The sequence below is a fragment of the Ananas comosus genome, linkage group 20 (genome assembly GCF_001540865.1).
Source record: "Ananas comosus cultivar F153 linkage group 20, ASM154086v1, whole genome shotgun sequence".
Classification (NCBI taxonomy): Eukaryota; Viridiplantae; Streptophyta; class Magnoliopsida; order Poales; family Bromeliaceae; genus Ananas; species Ananas comosus.
Window position 1 is genome coordinate 7,553,971 of NC_033640.1, and position 19,501 is coordinate 7,573,471.

Sequence of the window (19,501 nt, forward strand, 5' to 3'; positions counted from 1 at the left end):
ATATATATATATAGTTTTATGCATTTCAGAGAAAACATGCACCCATTTTTAATTTTAATTTGTGTTTAAATTTTGCAGGCACCTCTTTTTCCTCATTCGATCTATCTTAATTTTTCCTTCCAGATTATTATGTACAACGCAAACTACACCAATTTTATTCTATTACATCAATTTAGTTATATCGAAAATTAAAATGTTGTAAAATATGGTTTACTGTAATAGTTTGTATCATTGTGGGAATGTAAATCATATTATTTAACCATTTATTATCACAAAATTTATAAGAATAATTTGTAACGATCTTATTTGTTACAAAAAGTTATTATTGCATCTAAATAGTTATCACTTACGTACAGGAATATTTACTGTTGGAAAATAATAATGAATTTTCGTAGCACGCAAACCAAATTCGATGCTTACTGAATATAATTAAGTTTTTTTTTTTTTCAATTCATTCTGGAAAACTATTATCGATGATAGTTTTACGTGAAACCGAACACCACCTTAGCAGGAACAGCCGACTCCGCGCGCATGCTCGAAAGCTCTTGATCATCATGATCGCGGTTCGGAGCAAGTGAAGTGTAGTACTCCACAGCCTGCGATGACAGTGATGACGACGGCGATGACGATAAAGACGAAGATGAAAAAGGCGCGCTAGCATTGCCGGTGGTGCCGAACACTTGAATGATGCTGTAGAAGCCGTGGAAGCTTCTCTGGTTGAAGATTGCGAAGGGGATGAAGAGGAGGAGAAGGAGAAGAAGAAGGAAAGGTGCAGAAAAGGAGAATCTGCTGCTGCTGTTGCTCTCCATCTGCTTAATCCTGGCTTGTGCTTTTCTGCTTCTTCCCCCCACTCCCCTTTTTTAGCTTTTTAGAATTACATGCTCATTGCCTGCACTGGGTGTATAAATATATCTCACAAACCGTGCGCATTAAAATCATAGACACGGAATACCGATATTGCGCAAATTAAACAATAAATAATATTCCTTTTGTCACGCCCCGGGTCCGGCTTTACTTAGGCTCGTCAACAGATTCGCCGTATACACAGCTCGCGTTCTCAGTCTTTTCAGTTTCCAATCAGCTCCAATAATTGCGCTGACGATATTTTTGAATGTTTTGAGAGATATCGTACCAGAATTGGCCCTAAATAATTTATTTTAATTCATTTTATAGTATTTCAAATGCCATACAATGCATTTGATATTTAATTAATAGGTTAAATCTCTATCGGTTCCTCGTTTCTCTAGTATCTCTTCTGCAGTGCACGTATGATCTTAAATATGCGTTTGAACTTGCAACTATCTCTGAATGGTTTTCTATCACTTTTGCGAGAAATTATAGTAAATTTTTTAAAATGTAAAATATATATAAGTATCATTCTCTACTTAGCTTAAGTTTTTAAAGAATAATAATTATTACACATTTTTTAATATAGTATCAGAGCAGGAGATCGAGGGTTTGATTCACCGCATGCTACTATATTAAAGGGCAACTTGGTATTGTTGCTGGATTTTTCTCATATTGTAGGAAGAGATGATGGATTACTTACGACACAAATATTTATTTGATAACAAAAAAAGTAAAAATTTGAAAGCAATATTTTATACTTTAAGACTTCGTATTATAAGATAATCAATAAGAACAATAAGAGAAAACTTTTTTTCCCGTACGTTAAATTATATAGAATTAATGTTAAAAAATAATTAAAAAAAGTAATATGCTAAGCAACGTCTTTTTTTCCCTAAAAAAGGACTTAAATTTGGTTCCCGCGTGATTTAGTGTATTTTCACTTTGCCACTCCCTGCCATGTGATTTTCTTTTGGTGTCGCCGTGAGGATTTGCCCTCAAATATGGTTCCAAAGTGCCTAAAATCATATAATAAACTTGCTCATTTTTTGTGAACCAAAAGACACCAAACCGTAATACTTTATTAACCTATATTTTGACAGGGGAAGGTACTATGCATTTCGTAAAATATATAACTTTATCATCCTGTGGTTAATAAATTTTAACATTATTACACCCTAGACTACAACAGAATTAGATTATAGGGACACATATTTGAAACACTTTTGAGTAAGTGTCTTATTTATCCTAAAACTTAAAAAAATATCTACTAATGCCTAAATATAAAGCCTAATCCAACCAAAAATAAAAGATTACTCTACTCAACCCACCACACCCAGTCTATTTGGCCCGATTACAAGCAGAAAAGAAAAAAAAAAAAAGAAAAATCAATTAGCATTTTTTTTTTCTTTTCACTCAATTCACTGAAATTCTAGACGAAGAGCCTTTCCTGTCGTCCTCCTCCGCCACCGCAGCCAACGAGATAGAGTTTCAGCGGTTGCTAAATACTTAAATAAGTATTGGTAAATTAGCAGCACTCTTTTAGGTTATAGCGACACTCTTTAATTGTCACTATATACCTAGCGACCCCACATATAGCAACACTTTTTAAAAGTGTTGGTAATTTTAGCTAGCAGCATTTTTTTGACATGTATCTATATTTAAAAGTGTCGCTATAGACCGTTTTTGTTGTACCTCTCGATGACGCATTTTCGCACTGACATAAAAAAGAAATTAAGTTATAAAGAACAAAATGAAACGTTTCAACCACAATATATAATAATAAAGTAAAAATGCGCTAAACCTCAGGAGGCTATTTGTAGCTTCTTCTTTTTTTTGTTCTCTCTCCTTTCTTGTTAATTAATGGTGATAAATAAACTTGGGGAGAGGAATTTATGGATAAGGTGGATGAAGATAATTAATTCTACTGCGTGGGGTAAACGTTGATGCTACTACAATTTTGGCGAAGTTCCAGGGAGGCTTTGAAGAGCTAAAAAAAAATTCNATATATATATATATATATATGATACCTCTCGAATCCTATGAAAAGATAGGATTAGAAAAATATGTGTTGACTAAAACGATGTTAGCTCCTTCATCTAACTAAATACCTTTTACAAAAAAAAAGAAAAAAAGAAAAAAATGCTATGCGTACATAAGAATTATTATAAATTAAAATAGTGTTTTCGAGAAACGATGTGGAACTCCTCCATCTAGTTAACTTTGTTATAGGAGCCTGACGTGACTCGAACTTAGGACCTCCTGCTCTGATACCATGTGAAATAACCGTTGTACTCTAAAAATTTAAGCTGTTAGAGAATGGTATTTAAACATTTTTATATTTAACAAACTTAGTACCTTTTTAAGAAAAATATTTTTGTGAGATACGCCCCTCCTAATTACCATTGACTGGTATTCGGTATGCTTTGCAATTCGTGCCAAGTGCCACGTAGTATTTCCCTTTTACGTGGGAGGGATCGGATGTTGTTTATTCAATCAAAACTTTCGATCTCCACCATCAAATCATTCCGTATCCGTAATGTTAAACATTATTTTTTTAAATAATATTGATTTAATGCACTTAAGTAGTTGTTAAATTAAGAACATACAGAAAAAAAAAATAATTTAATGAACAGTTTTCTGACTAGGCCTCGTTAAGGAGTCTCAATCTGTTGCTATGTGTTACTTTTATTTCTATCTAAAAATTATAATATTTTTTTTTTAAAATTAAAAAAAGTTAATTTTAGTATTAAAAAAATCAAATAAATTATCGAATAAAAATAAAATTAATATATGATAGCACATTGGAATCTCCTCAATGAGAAGTCGTTGGAGAGAATTTTATATCCAACATTAAACCCCCACTTAGGATTTTTTTTTTTTTTGGGTACTTTTTAAAAAAAGACTTAGGAATACTCCATGTGCCATAAAAATATAGGACTCCCCACAAAAGTTTTATTACTATTATTATGGAACATTAAAAACCTAATTAGAATAATATACTTTTTTTTTTGTACATTTTTAAAGAAATAGGACACCTCACTTAAGTTTTATTATTATTATGGAACATTAAACCCCTACTTAGAATATTTTTGTGTGACTCCATATGCCATAAAGTCAATGGCATTTAATGGCTTCAAGCATGGGGATTTATGCAAACCCTAATTTACATGGAGGCTAGCCTAGTTTACTTCCAAAGTAAGCAATTAATAAATTGATTATTTATAAACAAGACTAATAAGTAGCTTGGTATTGTTGGACCCTTTTTGGGGAAAATCCAAAGAGTAATTTCCTTATTTTTAACCCTTTTTTTTATTTCAGAATTAGAGTAAAATTTTAAAGACCACATACGCTAGCTAACGCAATATGTGCTGCAAATTATATACTGCGGACTATTAATAATAAAGAAATAATATTTACTATTAATTTTTTAACTTTTGAATGTCTAAAATTTGCTATTTGATAATAATGATACTATTATAAATCAAGGGATAAAATATTGATAGTACTATGGATAAGACATTAGGTCCACTCAAATTTTCATATGGAAATAGTTATCATTAAATATTTTATTCAAACATCAAAAATAGGAGCCTATATTACATTCAGAATATATTAACATTGTTTAATTTGCAGGGTTAATTAGGTTTGAGCAAAGCAAGGAACAACTGTAATATTGTTTTCTCATTCTCTAGGGTGACTCAATGCCTCCCTACAAAGTCCTCTCAGAAGCAATTGACCATCTCCAGTGTAACTCCTGGTTAGTAAATTTGCAAATTATTCGCGAATTATTCGCAAATTATTGAAAATCCAAATTAAACGGTCCATTTACGAATTTTTTCGAAAGAAAGAGAATTATTCGCGAATTTTTATTCGCGAATTTTTGGGCCAGCTGAATTATTCGCGAATAATTCGCAAATTATTCGCGAATTATTGCCGAATTATTGAAAATATGAATAAAAAACTTATAATTTTATTATTAAATATAAATTATTTTATATTTTATATTTTATACCGAATTTGTTTTTTAAGCCAAATTTTTTAACGAATTTAAAAATTAGAAAACGAATTTTATACGTATTATATCCGTACAGAATTTTTGCCGAATCCGAATTAACTAACTATGGTGTAACTCTTGTGCCCTACAAACATCATCATCCTCTGTAACGAATTATGTATAGTATACTATTGATAATATATGAATAATATTTATTTCTCAACTCTTGCGATATACAATACCATTAATTAAATGTGAATAGAATTTATTATTTATTTTTTCACCATTATATTACAATCATTTCACCTACCACCACTCAAATTTAGGAACATCAATGGCCGGATTTGAGACGGATTTTCTAAAATTCGAACTGGACTGCCAAATCTGACGGATTTCTAAAATTATATTCAAATCCGAATCCTACCAAAAATTCAAAAACCGAACCGCGCCCGAACCCGAAATAATTATCTCTCTACAATATATTACATTAAATCTAAATTTTTAAAATACAAATTCAAATACAACACCAAATATATATATATATTATATATAATGTAAAATAATTTCAAGTTCGGATCGGATTCGGGTTCGAATTGGGTACAATCAAAATGCATATCCGAATCCAAATTCGTCAGATCGGTCTTGATATTCATATTCGAAACTATATCAATTTAACATCGGATAAATCCATTATATTCGGATTCAAGCTGCGGTAAAATTTTGGTTATCCACATCTATGAAGTATGAACTTCCCTAACAGTGAGGAATCTTCAATGTAACAGTTAATATATCACGCTTGTTGGCTGTGTGGTGGAGTCCACATGTCAGGTTCAACAAGTGTTAAGTGATAAAGGATTTGATGGTTGGTATCCGAAATTTCAAGTTCGAATTCTAATTAATTCACATTTCTAGCTAAATTTATTTCTAAATTAAATAAACGAAACAGATAGCATACTACCTATTTCTCAAAAAAAAAAATAAATAAATAAAAGTGCATAATGTGCATTGCATGATATTTTCGGAGGGTAATAGGTATCTTTCATTGGCTGGTGCCTACCATGCCAAGCACCACTGGAATGGATCTACCACTGTGGACACACACCACAAACAATGTCTATAAAAATAAAAATAAATATTGAAAATGGTAAGAAATTTGCATATATATATAAAAGTAATTATTATTTCGCCAAAGATGAAAACAGTGAAATGGTTCTGACCGCAAATATTCATTTTTATTATTTGATTTACCATAACTTTTCCTTCGGTTGCAAACTCAAACTCTCCAAATATCTTAATTACCTTCGGCCTACCACCTATAAAAGTCAATTATAAAAAAAAAATTAGATAAAAATAAAATTTTAATTATTGCGCCATTCACTTTCTATAAAACAAGTAGTAAAACTGAAGAAACTTCAATTTTTCAGCTATATACAAAAACGAAAAGTAAAAAAATAATAAATTTTACATGAATTCTATTCATCTAAAAGTCTATTTCAATATAAACTTAGCTTTTATGAAACAAACAGACGTTGGTTCCAATAAATAAGTCTTATTCGTGGAACTCTTGGACCTGGCCCAATCCATTTTGAAGCATAGCCTGTTCGGGCCTAGCCCGACATCCTTGGGTCGGTTCGGGTCGGATCAGGGTTATCCATGGTTGGATCGGACCGTCTAGTGCTCCACTCAGGATTGCTGGCAAAATGCGCTCTGTGTGATAAAAAAGTCCGGTAAAACATCTTTTAGTTTTGTTTCAAGTATAACATGTGATCCACATCACGCTAGCCTGTTAAGATATGAACCACTCCGTGCGTTCGTCTCAACTGATTTTGATCCAATAGTGTTAGATAGGTTTCAACCCAAATGAGACCTCACGGCCGATACCCCGCAGTGAAAAGGCTCCCCATATTGCTTTTATTCAAAGGCCTGGGCCCAACCAATTTATGGACATGGATATGTGTCGGATTGGGCTGTTTACTCGGCCTGTTTAATTACTTTCTTGTAAGTATCGGGAAAAAAAAAAAAAAGAAGATTTCAAAAATTTCAGTTAAAAAAAGCATGTAAGCTTCCCGAGTTTGAGTGAAAAAAAAAATCATCATTTTAAAAATTAGTTAGCACGTTAAAGGTCAGCTCGATTGCGTTCGGCTTGTGTAGCTATAAATATGTAAAGAAACTGGCGCATCTCTAACTCCATCCATGTCTAGATTAGATTAAGTTGCTATGCTTAAAGTCGAGNGAGAGAGAGAGAGAGAGAGAGGGTGGTATACTTTTGAAAGTATGGAGCCCTCCGAGCTTCCAAATTATTTTCTATGTTGAAACTTTCGAATCGATGATCAGCTTCGTTAGATTTGATCTAGAGTATTTGAAGTACCTCGAAATAAATTTTGTAATTTTTCAATATTGTTTGCCTAGTAATCGGAAGGGGTCTCATCGAAAGGGCTCAAAATCAATAACTTTAATGGCCGTGATGAGCTGTTTGCAAGTTTAACGGTGTAAAAATATCCAAATCAAGTAAAATTTTGATAGAAAATTCTTTACACTATATAAAACAAGATCAATATCTTTAATCTAAAATTTTAATTCAAATCATCACATTTTATAAAATTTTTATTTTCAGTCGTTGATTTTGAGCCCCTTTCGATCACTAAGCAAATGATATCAAAAAATCACAAAATTTAATTTCTAGGTACTTCAAATACTCTAGATCAAGTTTAACGAAGCCGATCATCGATTCGAAAGTTCTAACATCGAAAATGACTTGAAAGCACGAAGGACTCCGTACTTCCAGAAGCATACTAGCCTCTCTCTCTCTCTCTATATATATATATATACTATATATAGAGAGAGAGAGAGAGAGAGAGAGGCTAGAACTATTATACTCTTATAAATACAGATCTTTTTATATTTATAAGTTTTCAACCATTGGATGAAAGGATGAGCGGTTAGAATGATAGTAGTCCTCTAAAATTGAGTGGGTGATTGATTGAATAATATGATCCACCAGATGAAAATAATCAAAAAGATAGATTAACGGCCGAAAACTTATAAGTACGAAGTGGTCTATACTCATAAAAATATGAGTCCGGTTACTATACTCTTATGAGTATGATCACCTTTGTACTCATAAGTTGTTTTCGATGATAAAACTTCCGAATCGACGATCCATACCGTTAAACATTATTTAGAATATTTAAAACATCTAGAAATCAAATTTTATAATTTTTCGATATCATTTACCTTACGATCAAAAGTTCACAAAATTGACAATTTTTAACGGCCGGTATGGAATACTTACTAGTTTAACGGTGTAAAAGAATTGGAATATGTTGAATTTTTAATAAAAAATTCTATTCACTACCTAGATAAAGATCAATAACTCTGATCTTAAATTGAAGAATCCGATCATCCATTTTTAGGACGTCATTTGATTTTGACCGTTCATTTTATGCCTGCTTAATGGACTTTATTATAATTTCAAAAAATTGCAAAATTTATTTTTTAGAAGTTTCAAATACTCTAGATCATATTTTACAAAGTCGATCGTCGATTCGGAAGCTACATTATCGAAAACAATAATAGTCCTACTCTGGCTACTATACTTTTATAAGTACTGATTCCCTTATACTCATAAGTTTTCGGCTCTTAGATTTTTTTCCATTGATCATTTCCACCCGTTAGATCATACTAATCAAGTCTGCCACGATCCCAATAATAACTTACAAACTTTAGTTAACAAACATTTGCCACAAGAAGATCTTCCCAACATAAATAAACTCGAATGGCTACAAAAACCCATAAAAAGAAGGGTCAAAAGGGAAAATGAACTTCTACAAACAGCTTGAAACCCTATTGAAGCAAGCAAAATCAATTGTTTCTATTAAGGTAGATTAAAGAAAAAGGCCATCAGTTTTGATCATTATTACAACAGGTATCTCGCAAAGGTAAGGTAGGGTCGAATCTCTGTTTCAAGCTAGAACATTCCTCCGTGCAGGCTGTCGAGATCGAAGAAGTGGTCCCTCAAAGGAGAAGGTGAGTCGTCTTTCCAGTATACAAATTTAGTTCTTCATCTTATAATCAGGTGGCTTGTACTCGGGAACATCCCGAAGGCCGAGCTTGGATAGTGCCATGCAGTAAGAGTCCCAGTCCGTCCTTCGAAGATACTTGAGAAGCTTCTTCCTCCTCTGGACCATTTCTTGTAGTCCTTTTCTCGAATGCTTGTCCTGAATAGCAATATAATTATCGCACAGGGTCAATGGGGAAAGTAGTCATAAGGGCTAGAGAGATGTGAAGATGGAAATGACAAAAGGGCCCGCTGTTCACCTTCTTATGTAGAAGGGTGGACAAATGCTTGATCTTGGTCGTGAGTTGCGCCACTGCAAAAACAAAGAACAGCATAGGACACTCTAGTTAAACATGTCAACTAGGTGATTAATTACCTAGATTTCATAATTCTAAACGAAATAGTAATCGCTTAGGCTTGGCATCCTAAACAGATGGAGAGCAACAAGAAATTTAAGTGAGCACCGGACCCTGCACAAAAACAATATACAGAAGAAAAGATCCTTCTACAATAATCATATTACACATGAGTATGATGGTATCACAGTTCGAACAACAGCTTACATTGCCTAATAACCACTCACTAGGAATTTGTATTTCACCAAACTAAATCAATCATGATTGTGCATCAAACCTTATAATCAGCTCGTAGCATTTTACACATCCACTTATGGTGTACAAAATTTCACGTGTCATTAGTGAGAAGACCGAAAATTTCACACCCGAATAAAATATAGAAAAGGAATTATATTAATGTTTTACCTGTTCATTTGTGACTAACAAATTATTTTCTGTTATTCAAGTCAACGTTACATTCAACAAGTTGGACATTTTGCCCTTGATATCTTTCATTTTATCCATGTATTAAGTTACAAATAATGATTGTAGGGGGAAAAAAAAGAAAAAAGACATCCTTATACAAGGGGCATAATGAAATTCAACTTGGCCGAGTAAAGCAACCTATTTAATCTATATGACCATCAAGTATGATTACAAGCTCCAAACAATGTTGAGAGTGAGCATACCATCCAGGAAGCAACTCCAAGTCCCAACGGTTAGTAATAAGCTCAAGTGAAGAAGAACGCATATTTCAGTAAAAGCTTAGATAGTTTAAATAGCATCACTTGTAATCAACTATAATGGGTTCAAGGAGCGAGACAACATTCTGAAACAATTATGAAAATACCTAGTCACTGACATCCTTTTCTTTTCTTTCTTTTTTTTTGTTTCAGGTTTGCCAGGTCATGATCGGTGGTTCAATCATTAATCCAACTTTGGTTTATATGACATTGTTACCAGATAATATATCGGCACGAAGGCATCAAGCTTTTTTCCCTGATTTCGCCTCAGAGTACTAGTAGAGCAGGATTGATTTCCACCACTTGTCAGGACATTGTCAATTCCTTTGAGTTTGAGTTCCATTCTTGCAAATGTACTTCCATGCAACTCATAGTACTAAATTAATTATCTAGAATTAAATTTTATAATATCTTAGATTATTTTCTCCACATAAATGATGATAAGCTAAGATTTTTGTCATATATAGTAACCATATTTAACATCTCATATAAACGAGCATATCAAGCAAGCCCTTCTTGAGCCACTTCTCAAGCCAAACGGGAGCTGTTCATGAGCAATGAGTTCGTTTGACAGTCCTACACATAGGCTATGAATGTGTCCACCAGAATTTCTAGCTGGATCTGAGTCTATAACTACCAAGTACCAACCAAGCCTCATAGTTTTACTTTCATTGAATGAACAGATAATTTTTTTTTTTTTATTTAAACCTCAAATTAGTTTATGTAGTTGTAATTCATTAATTACTTTAAGGTTTATACTGATAGTTGTTTCTAAAGTGGTCTTTCATCATATATCCAGCATGCTTTCACTATCCTATTATAGTGTTAACAGCATCCACTCCCTTCCTTATTATCCCTAGACGTTTTTTTTTTTTCCCTTTTGTTTGTACCATTAGCACGGCCCAAACCAGTTCTGAAATCCTAAAAACCAAATGGTTTTGTACTTCCCTATTTGACAAACTATGTCTCCACTGAACAGGCAACCATAAAAAATACCTAGGATCTAAGTCTTACCTTTGCTAGCCATTGTCACTATAGGACCTGAGAATGGCATGGTAGTTAGAACCAACCTGATGCAATATAGCTAGGAATATGACGCCTTCCAATCATACTCTACTAAAAAGAGTGAATAGTAAGTTTTGGGTCTCCTTTTTTCTCCTGGCATGCTCTCTGCTCCCGAAATACACCTAGAATCAAGATAGTCCCGATCCCTTATCTCAAAATGACAGAATACAGCCTAATATTCTGAGCCAAAATCGGCGGCCTATAGGTTCCGTCAGTCCAATTTTCCATTTCATTATGTTTCCATGGAAATCTTACTTCTAATTGGGATAGCCTATTTTTGCCATCTCATGGAAATCTTACTTGCAATTGGGATAAATCTCTCTCATATATAATTAAGGAAATTAAGAAGAAGAAACAATCTCTTCTCTTGTGCCTCAAATTACTAAGATCATGAGCAATGCCTTTCTATTTCCAAGGAGTAAGGCTTTATGTACCCCAAAAGGTCTCTCAAAATGCTATTGATGAGTCAACATTATACACACATAAGATAATGATTGGTTTAACTTTTAGAAAAGGTGCCTTGCATGTTATGTGACTCATATCTAAAATTTAAAAAGCTAAATCAATCACTAACTGTCATGTGTACAATACTGACTCATTAATAACATTATGAGAAATCTTTTAGGATGACATGGAGCATTACTCATGATATACACTTATAATTTAAATACAGTTGTTAACAAGTGGCAAAGTCTATATAGATGGGAAAAGTCATAGCATGCACCTATACATCTGTACGCTCATGCACCACTTATCTAGTAGCAAGCCATGCTATCTCATTTTGCAAACTTTACATAATTCATTATCCAATAAAAGTATTATTCTTATTCTTTATTCTTAATATTGGATGGTGGATAAAAAGTGTGGAAGGCTAATGAACCAGCTACTCCTGCACCACATGCTAGAAAATATCTCTACTGGTGGACGGGAGAAAGTATTACCTACACCTAGTGCACGAGTACAACTAGAATCACAACCTACCAACCATGCAAACCACCTCACACTGTAACCCTCACCATCTAAATCACATTTGAACTCATTTTGATTTTCAAATCAAAAGTTCTCATTCATTACCTGGGGCATTCAATACACCTAGTGAACCGCAACCTACCAACCATCCATCCCATCCAATTTTGTAATTCCAACTATCCAAATCATCATTGAACTCACTTTGCTTTTAGATTAGAAAAGCTGTCAATGATTGGATAATGTGGATAGACTTACTATATAATATGAAATGAATAGATGGGAGGGTGCGATGCACCGGATATAAGAATGCACAAATCACAGCAATTAATTACTCCCATCTATGTTAAATATTAGCACTGCAAAGACGTCAAAATCTAGATCTTAATTTTTTTTTTTTCTAAATATTAAGATTCATTGATCTAAACAGCATTAAAAGTCATCTGAATGCACAAACCTGTGATTAATTACTCTCATGTATGTTAAACATTAGCACTGCTAAGGCGTCAAAATCTAGATCTAAACTTTCATTTAAATTAAGATTCATTGATCTAAAAAGCATTAAAAGTCATCTCTATAATTAAACTTTTACTATTAAGAGTATCAACTTTATCCTGTTAACTTCAAAGAGGGCCTATGTGACACATCAACCCTACACTACTCAATCTTAGCGTCTATCTAGATGCATGAAGTCTCGTTCAAAGTATTTCACTCAAGAAGAACGCAATCGTTAACAAACAAGAAGTATTATTAGATGCTTACAATGGCGTATTATATTCGACCTCCCATTCATTTTCTTGGAACAAGATGAATCAGAATCACTTCATGAGTGAAATACATTATTCCAAGAAATAACTATTGTCAAGACCTTGTAAGAGACAATAAGCAAACTCTTAGATGACAATCACAAAAGAAAATCCTCATAATGCACAAATTAGCACTGGATAACTGTTCCGGCATCCAAACAAGCCCTATTAGAACTTGAATCATCAAATGTAGTATTAAATTGTAAATCTTTCCATCAGGAACCAGCCGTTCACAATAAGTGGGTTTAAAGCCTCAAATCAATAATTTGAGTGGAAAGTTTATTTGAGTTTTATTGCCTGTTAAGAAACAAAACCAAGGACGATTGTATAAAGCTTGATTTCCTTTGAATTGATTTCTGAGTGAATAAAGTTCTTCAAACCGCAAAAATCCCAGCACAAAAATTAAAGACCTAGTAAAAGTGCTACATGACCCTAATTCTTCAACTTCACAGGCATGATTCATTACTGTCACTACAACCACTATTCTCACTGGTGGACCTGTGGCGCCCCACTTCCCAGGAGATCACCCATTCTAAAACTACTCTAACCCTAGCACGCTTAACCCTCTTAACCTCTTGGGTCTAGCCACCGCCCAAAATATTATAGCCGAAATAAGAGATTTAGTCGTATCATACCTTATATATAGGATTATTCTAAATCCTAGGAGAGTTACATTTCTCCCATTTTTAAACCTTGACGTCCTCGCTAGACTCAAGCATACTCACAAGCATCAGGAGATGTCAAAGTCATCTCGCTAGCCTTAGCCGACCTTTGGAAAATCGCGCTCTGTCCGCTATATGACCCTAGCTCAACCGAGACTCATCTCACAGATCACGCTGGTGATTGGGTCTGATACCAACTATAACACCCCGCTTCCCAGAGGGTCACCCGTCCTAGAACTACTCTAGCCTTAACAAGCTTAACCCTCTTAACCTCTTAGACGTAGCCACCGCTCAAAATGCTATAGGTGAGTTTAAGAGGTTTAGTTCTATTATACCTTATATATGCAGGGCTATTCTAAATCCTGGAAGTGTCACATTGGACCACACCAAAACAACTTGGTTACCACCAACACAAGATATTGCCGGGTAAGGATTTAAGCGCCCATCGGCACGGGTCGTATCTACCATATTGTATCGTGCCAACAAAACATCGCACGATACAGCCCCCGTGCCGATGGCAAAACTCAAAACCCTCTTTACTTTCAATTAATAAGTAATTTCCTCAATAATGTTCAAAAGATTTGATAATGATACATAATAAGCAATTAGAATATTTTGTTACTAAAGAAAATAAATATTTTATGTCATTATGTGTCAGCACATATATATTTTTTGTGACCAACACGCATTAGCATGACCCGACACGCACCGTGCTAGCAAATTTTCAATACAACCCTACACCACAGCACTTAAATCCTCCTACTGGGCATCACAATGTCGCCACTAGTAAACGAAGGGCAACAACCATCATCATCACTACGCCACTAGTAAACCAAGGGCAACAACCATCATCATTACTACTAACAGAGCCACTGATTAACACTACCACAACCATTTAAATCATCTAATTTTAACTACATTTCAAAAAGGTCAATTAAAACCTTTATCCAATAAAATCCAAAAACACTATAACTATCTAAATCGTCAATTAAGTTAATTGTATTCAGACTTTGCTTTAATCCAAATGCAAAAAGTCTCTCAATAAGCCCTAATTAGTGTGCCCCAAATCTCCAATAAATCTCCTACAATATGTGAATAAGAGAAAACAGATGAAGAAAAAGACTAAGCTGATTCACCTGAAACCACGAAAAGAAAAGAAAAAAAGGCAATTCAAGATGAGTTATCACTTAAAACACAAATTGGCCACTAGACCCAATGATGACTCAGTTACAAACCAGTTTCAAGTCAAAATAAAGAAGATTTTGAAGCAATGAAACCCTATTGATTATCATATCATTAGGATTGACTGAAAACACGTGAGCAATCAAAGGACACTACACGGGAACGGTACCAGACAGTTGGTTAAATAAACCTAGTTACACTAAAGTGACCTGGGAAGTTTCTTTTCTAAAATGTGAAGGTCAAAAATTTGTCTATCCTTATATACTCTATATAAGTTAACTACTGAACTTTCCAATTATTGATTGGTTCCCATCTCTCTTGTTCATGTAGTTTGTACAAAAAGAAGTGACTTTCCTTTGCTAACAAGCCTCACCATTTTTGTGACGCAAATGGTACCATTGTATATGTCAAAGCATATATCCATAATAAAAGCCACATTTTGATGCAATCTAAATTCTTGAATTTGATATTTATACAACCACCCAAAAACTAGAAGTAAATTCTTTTTGGCACAATAGTAAAGCCCATAGATAAAATTAGTCTAGGACTCTACAATCTCAATTTGTTACTTCCTAATGCTTGGCTAGCATAAAACTCTGACCGAGTCCATGAATTTTGGATTGGCACTAAGTCTTTGTTGTCTCACTAAATAATATATAACATTCACTTATATCTACAACTATAAAAATAGAAACAATTAAGCGATAATTTGAAAAGCAAGAAGCATGATTTGTATGACAAACGGAAGTTCTGATTTGTTCGTTACCTTGAACTCGTGCGGAACCACAATCTGACTCTGACATTTTAAACTCATCTCTGACCCTCTTGAGCTCCAATTTCAACTTCTCTGCTGAGGACATGTGATCCGGATGGAAGTACTACAGAAAACAGGGTCTACTTTCACATCTTCAAGCCACGAAAAAGCACGAGAAGCATCAAGCCCACTACCCTAATCAACATACCAACTCCTTACCCTTTCTAATAAGTGCTCCTGAGGTGGTTTCAGCATGAATGTTGGCGTCACCTGCCCACCAATGCCAATGTTCGCCAAGATCGATAACCTCTGCACTGCTTGAATCATAAAAACCATCAGATAAATACCAAATTCCATAACAACCATAAAAGCTGAACATGATTAACCGTATTCGAAGGCTTACTATTGGCTTTTTTATTTGCATCAGCTTCTTTAAGCCGCACAAGGCTCTCCCTGAGGTCTCTGAAGGATACACCTCCCAGCTTCGACTCCGTCTCCTTCTCCTCCAACTCCCTGAGTTTCGCGAGCCTCTCATTAAGCTCGTTCAAAGAGAACCAGTTCGCTCCACCCTTCGCCGCCTCCTCGGGCCGAAGCCGCCTGAGCTTCTCCCCAAGCTCATCGCAGGTATACATCTTCACAAACTCCGTCTTCAGCGCCTTCGTCTCTCCCTCCCCGTCCCCCTTCCTCTCCCTCAGCTCCTTCCCGAAGATCGAGTCCGGGAGCGTCCCCCCAGCGCCGATCAGCGTCGAATCCTTCTCCGACTCCGCCGTCCGCTTCCGCAGGCTCTCCTGCAGGGCGCGGAGGCCGGAGAGCCCGTCCGAAGGGGCGGGGCGGAACTGGCGGAGGCTCTCACGGATGGAGTCTAAGGAGAGGTTATCACCTCCGGAGGCCTTGTCGGCGGCGCCGCGGCCGGGGGGGCGGTTGAGGACGTTGTTCTTGAAGAGCTCCTGGAAGGAGATGGCGGAGGAGGAAGGGGGGCGATCGGAGGCGGCGGGGGAGGAGCGGAGGCGGAAGCTGGCGAGGTGCTTGCGGATCTCGTCGAGGGAGGCGGCGGGGGTTTGGGAGGAGGAGGGGGAGGAAGAGGGAGGGGGAGGAGGGGGTTGGGGGGATCGCGGCGGGGGCGGGAGGAGGGGATTTGAGGCGCTCCTTGATGTCGCTGAAGTAGGAGGCGAACGAAGGAGGAGAAGAGGGGGGAGAAGGGGAAGAGTCGGTGGAAGAATCGCCATTGGAGGACGGGGGAAGAGGAGGAGGAGACGACGCGGAGGAAGAGGAAGAGGAAGAGGAGGAGAAGCGATGGAGGGAGCGGAGAGAAGAGGGAGGGGGTTGGGGACGAAGCTTGAGGCGGAGAGCCATGGCAATGGCAATGGGGATTAGGGTTTTGAGAACTAGGGTTTTCGGGTAGTGTCGGGTTTCCGGCTGAACGCAGTGAGAAGACCGGTTTGGGAGAGAACGGGCGCAATCATATTACGGAGGCTATAAACTACACTTTTTTTGCTTCACCAATTATAAATTTTCTAATATTTTAGTTATCAAATTTTAATTTATTATTTTAAATTATTTCATATTTAATTTATTTTACTAAATATTAGCTAAAATGTTTTTAGTAAAATCAAGATATATTCGTCATAAATTTTCATTTTCATTTTTTTTGAATATTTTGGCGGCATATTTGTGTAGCTAAAATGTTCCAAAATGCATTTTATGTGGCCGCATATGCATTGCAGTGCTCAATATGCATCATATATTACTTGTATTGTATGAAAGACTGGCAAGTTATATATGCGTTTCATTTTTTATTATGCAGTTAGGATATGCTATTTATATTTTATATGATTGATTTATGAGTCAGATTTTATATATCAAGTTAGGTTTTAAATTAATTTTTTAAAGTAAACACAAATTTAATCTTGTCTTATCTTCGTCGATCTCCCCTCCCCCTTCCCCCTTCCCCTGTTCTCTCTCTCCTCCTTTCGAGAAGAAGTAAAAGTAGTGGCAAACAGTAATTCGAGTAGTAAGTGCAGAGTCGAGTCAAACGCCCAGATACGAGCAATGAGAGCAGAGATCGAGCCATCCCACACTCCCTTTCTTTTTTATGTGTGGTACTTAGATCGAGTCAACCCCCCTCCACCTCATTTGTGTGTGCGCACGCGCATGGTGTTCTCCCTAAACTATATAGGTTATTTTGAAATGGACCCTCAACGGTCAACATTAATATTTGTGATTAATTTGTTCTAGCTTTTTTGGGAAATAATTTCAATGCAACTCTCTGTGAATATATTAAATAGTAAATGTGTTACTACAAAGTTTAAGTTATTATATTTATCCCTAAAAAAGTGCTAATATTTTCAAATATATCTCTATTATTAGTGTTTGCTGGATAAACTTAGTTATAAGTAGAAAAACTTAATCTTGTTTAGTAAAAAAAGTAAATTGATCTTTTTATCCCACTTATATTATAATCCTATTAACTAACTAATGGGCTTTGCCTTTAATTGAAAATAAACGACCATTGTTGCTTTGGAGAAAAGCGTCCGTGTCCTCCCACGAAGCCGATGAAGTAACAAAGTCAGAGATTGAATGTCAAGAAGTAGAGGAGAGAAAAAGATTGAAAAACATAGTTGCTGATGTTTGATAGAGGAAAAGAATGAAAAGGTAAAGTTAGAAATGGGTAAAGGAGAAAAGGAGTGAGAGAAAATGTGAAGAAAAGTTTGCAATAATGATGTATTGAGTGAGTTTTAATAGAGGAAGAAGATGACCGTTGAAGGGTTCTCAGAGGATCTTTTTGGACATATCTAAACATTGGGTCGTTTTAGAATTTAGATAGACATTTATTATGGCAAAATTGACGTTTTACTTATCTTTACCAAAAAATAAACAATAAACTAATAGTGACAAACGAGAAGGACAAAAATAAAACATCACTATATTTTTGAAGAGATAAATTTGATAATTTAAACTTTATAGAAATATATTTGCTATTTGACACATTTATAGGGAGCCCTTTGAAATTATTCTTTTAAAAAAATATATATTTTAGTTTGTTAAAGACTTCATAATTTTTTATATTTATTTATTGGATTAATTTTTTAGTGCTCTTTTGTACCCCTAATTATATAGATATTTCGAAAATATTGTCAATATCAAAAACACCCTTTTAATTTTATGAAACTATTCAAATTGCCCTTATTAATATACTTTATTTAAAATTTGGTCATTTATCGTTTCGCCCATTGAGCATTTTAGGATTTGGAGTTTAGGATCATAGAGTTTAGGGTCTAGGATGGTTTTAACATTTTAGGATTTTAGGGTTTTATGGTTTAGGATTTTTAGGGTTTAGTTTGCATGGTTCTTTAGAGTTTTATATGATTTTTAGTGTTTTAGGTTTTTTAAGAGTTTTAGGGTTTAGGAGCACGAGGATGGAAATATAATTGTCGAGTGCACATAAATTATTTTCATTAATCTTTCATGGTAGCCAAAATGTTACCTATAATTAGCTTAAAAAAGGACAAATTAGTTATTTTATATTTTAATTCAAGTAAAATTTTCTAGGGGACTGTGCTCCTCGCTTCCCAGGGGGTCATCCATCCCAAAACTACTCTAATCCTACCACACTTTACTTTTTTAACCTCTTGAGCCTGGTCACCACTCAAAAATGCTATAATCGGTTAGGAGGTTTAGTTTTATTATATGCTATACATAGGACTATTTCTCCTTTAAACACTGACGTCCTTGTCAGGCTCAAGTACACTCACAAGTAAGTATTAAGCAATGTGGCACTCGTCTTGCTAGCTTTGTCGCTCAGACCCTGGCTTAACCTGTTATTTCCAGACCCTGATTTTAGCTTATCATTCAGACACCGGCTCAGCCGAGACTTATCTCACAATTTCGATTGGTGATTGGCTCTGATACCGAATGCTCCGCTTCCCAAAGAGTCACCAATTCTAGAACTATTCAAGTTCTAGCACACTTAACCCTTTTATTTTTTGGTCTAACTATCGACCAAAACACTATAGCCGGATCAAGTTGTTTAGTCTTATTGTATCCTATATATTTACTATTCAAATCTTGGATATAACAAGGACGTTGGC

At 35.2% G+C, this 19,501-nt stretch overlaps 1 pseudogene; it reads right to left on the reverse strand.

The window, feature by feature from the left end:
• LOC109725872 lies at positions 8,549-16,841 on the reverse strand (annotated as a pseudogene).